Here is a 5,202-nt window from a genome sequence, read left to right on the forward strand (position 1 = left end):
AGCCTGGGTGCCATCTCCACTCACTGCAACCTCCACCTCCCTGGTTCAAGCGATTCTCCTGCCTCAGCCTCCTGAGTAGCTGGGATTACAGGCTTCTGCCACCACGCCCAGCTAATTTTTTATTTTTAGTAGAGACGGTGTTTCACCATCATGGTCAGGCTGGTCTCGAACTCCTGGCCTCATGTGATCCGCCCAGCTTGGCCTCCCAAAGTGCTGGGATTACAGGTGTGAGCCACTGCGCCCGGCCAATGTATTTCTTAAATGTATTTGATTGAAGTCTGATGTCTCCCTAAAATGTATAAAACCAACTGCACCCCAATCACCTTGGACACATGTTCTCCGGATCTCCTGAGGGCTCTATCACGGGACATGGTCACTCATATTTGGCTCAGAATGAATCTCTTCAAATATTTTACAGAGTTTGTTGCTTTTCATCGACATTGCTTAGGCTGACATCGAATTCCTGAGCTCAAGCTGAAATTGCTGGAGGCCTTCTTCCTGCCCACTGCATAAAGAATATGGTGTGGTAGTAAAGGAAGAGTTTAGTGGACATGAGGCCGGCCATGCCACGTGGGAGTCGGAGTTCCTACTCAAATCATCTCAAAACTCCTAGGTTAGGGGTTTTCCAAAGACAGTTTGGGGGAAGGGGTGGGGATGGCCGGGTAACAGGTGCTTGCTGCTGATTGGTTGGGGCAGAGATGAAATCATAGGGGGGTCAAAGCCATCCTACAGACTGAATCGATTTTGGGTGGGGCCATAGAAGCAGGGTTGGCGGGTCCGTGTGGAGTGTTAGGTGTCGGGCATGCAATAAAACCCGAACGGGTATCTCAAAAGGCCAATCTGGGGTTCAGCAATAGTGATGTTATTTGCAGGAGTAATTGGGGAAGTTGCATATTTCATAACCTCTGGAATAGTGGCTGACATTTACGTCTGCATCTCAGCAGAAGTCAGGCTCCTCTCCTTCCCACAGCCTGATGGTCCCCCATTAGTTTTACCAAAGTGGTTGAGTTTTGGGCAAAGCTTATTATCATTTAAACTATAGCCTAAATATTTCTTAAAGTTACCTCAGCCCAATAGCCCAGGAAATATTAAGGGAAAAGGAAGATGGGGGGGTGGGTTGGCTCAGATCTCTTTCACTGCCATAATTTCCTGATATATATATTTTTGAGACAGGGTCTCACTCTGTTACCCAGGCTAGATTGCAGAGGTGCAATCAGTTCACTGCAGCTTCAACCTCCCCAGACTCAAGTGACCCGCCTATTCTAGAGTTCATTCAGCCTCACAAAATGTTGGATTACAGGCGTGAGCCACCTCGATTGTCCTGATATTTTTGCAAAGGCAATGGTCGACGAAGAGTCGAACCCTGTAAAACATTTGAAGATATTGATTTTGAGCCAAATATGAGTGACCATGACCATGGCCCACGACACAGCCCTCAGGATGTCCTGAGAACATGTGACAAGGGTGGTTAGGGTGCAGCTTGGTTTTATACATTTTAGGGAGACAGGAGACATCAACCAAATACATTTAATAAATACATTGGCTTGGTCCAGAAAAGCAGGACAACTCAAAGCGGGAAGCTTCCACGCTATAGGTAAATTTAAACTTTTCTTTCTTTCTTTTTTTTTTTTTTTTTTTGAGATGGAGTTTCGCTCTTGTTGTGCAGGCTGGAGTGCAATGGCCTGATCTTGGTTCACAGCAACCTCCGCCCTCCCAGGTTCAAGCCATTCTCCTGCCTCAGCCTCTGGAGTAGCTGGGATTACAGACATGTGCCACCACACCCGGCTAATTTTGTATTTTTAGTAGAGATGGGGTTTCTCCATGTTGGTCAGGCTGGTCTCAAACTGCCGACCTCAGGTGATCCGCCTGCTTCAGCCTCCCAAAGTGCTGGAATTACAGGCGTGAGTCACCGCGCCCAGCCAATTTAAACATTTTCTAGTTGACAATTGGTTGAGTTTGTCTAAATACCTGGGATCAATGGAAAGGAATGTCTGTGGCCAGGCATGGTGGCTCATGCCTGTAATCCCAGCATTTTGGGAGGCCGAGGCGGGCGGATAACCTGAAGTCAGGAGTTCGAGACCAGCCTGGCCGACATGGTGAAACCCTGTTTCTAATAAAAATACAAAAATTAGGCAGACGTGGTGGCACCCGCCTGTAGTCCCAGCTACTTGGGAGGCTAAGGCAGAAGAATCGCTTGAACCTGGGAGGCAGAGGTTGCAGTGAGCCGAGATCATGACACTGCACTCCAGCCTGGGTGACAGAGCAATACTGCATCTAAAAAAAAAAAAAAAAAAGGGCCAGGAGTGGTGGCTCACGTCTGTAATCCCAACACTTTGGAAGGCCGAGGTGGGCAGATCACGAGGTCAAGAGATCGAGACCATCTGGCCAACATGGTGAAACCTTGCCTCTACTAAAAATACAAAAATTAGCTGGACACGGTGGCGGCTGCCTATAGTCCCAGCTACTCAGGAGGCAGAAACAGGAGAATCGTTTGAATCTGGGAGGTGGAGGCTCCAGTGAGCCAAGATCGTGCCACTGCACTCTAGCCTGAGCAACAGAGTGAGATCCTATCTCAAAAAAAAAAAAAAAAAGGCTGGGCGGGCACGGTGGCTCACGTCTGTAATCCCAGCACTTTGGGAGGCTGAGTGGGCACATCACGAGGTCAGGAGATCAAGACCATTCTGGCTAACACAGTGAAACCCTGTCTCTACTAAAAATACAAAAAATTAGCCGGGTGTGGTGGCGGGCGCCTGTAGTCCCAGCTACATGGGAGGCTGAGGCAGGAGAATGGCATGAACCCAGGAGGCAGAGCTTGCAGTGAGCCGAGATGGCACCACTGCACTCCCGCCTGGACGACACAGCGAGATTTCTTTTCAAAAAAAAAAAAAAAAGAAAAAAGAAAGGAATGTCTCAGTTGTGATGATAAGAGGTAGGGGAGACCAAAATTTTACTATGCAGATGAAGCTTTTAGCTAGCACGCTTCTGAGAAATACGTTGTAAAATGTTTCTTATCAGACTTAAAGTCTGTGTTGATGTTAATCCCGGAGAGGTATGATGAGACATGTTCGACCCCCACTTCCCACTATGGCCTGAAACAGTCTCCCAGGTTAATTTTTTTTTTTTTTTTTTTTGGACAGGGTTTCGTTCTTGTTGCCCAGGCTGGAGATCTCGGCTCACCGCAACTTCTACCTCCCAGGTTCAAGTGATTCTTCTGCCTCAGCCTCCCGAGTAGCTGGGATTACAGGCATGTGCCACCACGCCCGGCTAATTTTGTATTTTTAGTAGAGAAGGGGTCTCTCTATGTTGGTCAGGCTGGTCTTGAACTCCCGACCTCAGGTGATCTGCCCGCCTCAGCCTCCCAAAGTGCTGGGATTACAGGCATGAGTCACTGCGCCCGGCCTTTGGGTCTTTTTTAATTTTTAATTAGAGACAGAGTCTCGCTCTGTCGCCCAGGCTGGAGTGCAGTGGCGCTACCTTGGCTAACTTCAAGCTCCACTTCCCAGGTTCATGCCATTCTCCTGCCTCAGCCTCCCAAGTAGCTGGCACTACAGGCGCCTGCCACCATGTCCGGCTAATTTTTTGTATTTTTGCATTTTTTTTACAAAAAAGAGGCCGTGCCCGGCCTCTCAGGTTAAATTTTTTTTTTTTTTTTTTTTTTTGAGACGGAGTCTCGCTCTGTCACCCAGGCTGGAGTGCAGTGGCCGGATCTCAGCTCACTGCAAGCTCCGCCTCCTGGGTTTACGCCATTCTCCTGCCTCAGCCTCCCGAGTAGCTGGGACTACAGGCGCCTGCCACCTCGCCCGGCTAAGTTTTTTTTGTATTTTTAGTAGAGACGGGGTTTCACTGTGTTAGCCAGGATGGTCTCGATCTCCTGACCTCGTGATCCGCCCGTCTCGGCCTCCCAAAGTGCTGGGATTACAGGCTTGAGCCACCGCGCCCGGCCAGGTTAAATTTTAAGAGCCCTAGCTGAGGAGGAAGTTCATTCAGATGGCTTAGGGGGGCCTTAGAATTTTATGTCTGAGGCTGGGCACAGTGGCTCACATCTGTAATCCCAGCACTTTGAGAAGCCGAGGCCAGCGGATCACTTGAGGTCAGGAGTTTGAGACTAGCCTGGCAAACATGGCGAAACCCCATCTCTACTAAAAACACAAAAATCTGAACCGGGTGTGATGGCGGGCTGTAATCCCAACTACTCAGGAGGCTGAGACAAGAGAATCCCTTGAATCTGGGAGGCAGGTTATTACATATGTGAGCCACTATGGCTGACCAATATGCATTCTTTTTGACATCAGAAGTTAATTTTTAATGAAAATTTCATGTCTAAACACAAATATCCATCAATGGGTGGATGAACAAATTGTGCTAGATTCATACAACAAAATACTACTACTCAGAGATAAAAGGAACAACAGTTGGTTCCTAAAACAACCTGGATGAACCGTGAAATCACGACGCTGAGTAAAAGACAAGCCCTCGTTGCTGGGAGTGGTGGCTCACGCCTGTAATCCCACCACTTCGGGAGGCCGAGGCAGGTGGACCACCTGAGGTCAGGAGTTAGAGACCAGCCTGACCAACATGGAAAAACCTTGTCTCTACTAAATATACAAAATTAGTCAGGTGTGGTGGCGCATGCCTGTAATCCCAGCTACTCAGGAGGCTGAGGCAGGAGAATTGCTTCAACCCGGGAGGCAGGGGTTGAGGTGAGCCGCGATCATGTCACTACACTCCAGCCTGGGCAACAAGAGCGAAACTCCATCTCAAAAACACAAAAACAAACAAACAAACAAAACAAAACAAAAACAAACAAAAAAGACAAGACCTCTTCCTCACCACAGAAAGTATACACTATGTGATTCCATTTACATAAAATCCAGTGAAGGCCGGGAATGGTGGCTCATACCTGTGATCCCAGCACTTTGGGAGGCCGAGGCGGGTGGCTCACAAGATCAGGATATCGAGACCATCCTGGCTAACACAGTGAAACCCAGCCTCTACTAAAAACATACAAAAAAATTAGCCAGGCATGGTGGCGGGCACCTGTAGTCCCAGCTACTCGGGCGGCTGAGGCAGGAGAATGGCATGAACCCGGGAGGCGGAGCTTGCATTGAGCCGAGATTGCACCACTGTACTCCAGCCTGGGTGATAGAGCGAGACTCTGTTTCAAAAAAAAAAAAAAAAAAATCCAAGGAAAAGCAAAAATAA

The 5,202-nt window shown here is 48.4% G+C and overlaps 1 long non-coding RNA gene across 1 annotated transcript; it reads left to right on the top strand.

The window, feature by feature from the left end:
* The first annotated feature begins 1,379 nt into the window (after window positions 1-1,379).
* On the top strand, window positions 1,380-4,591 carry LOC144336642 (uncharacterized). The gene is made up of 2 exons (XR_013408862.1): window positions 1,380-1,749; window positions 4,198-4,591. It is a non-coding gene; the product is annotated as an uncharacterized LOC144336642 (long non-coding RNA).
* Window positions 4,592-5,202: the final 611 nt, after the last annotated feature.

The sequence above is a fragment of the Macaca mulatta genome, chromosome 19 (assembly GCF_049350105.2).
Source record: "Macaca mulatta isolate MMU2019108-1 chromosome 19, T2T-MMU8v2.0, whole genome shotgun sequence".
Taxonomy (NCBI): Eukaryota; Metazoa; Chordata; class Mammalia; order Primates; family Cercopithecidae; genus Macaca; species Macaca mulatta.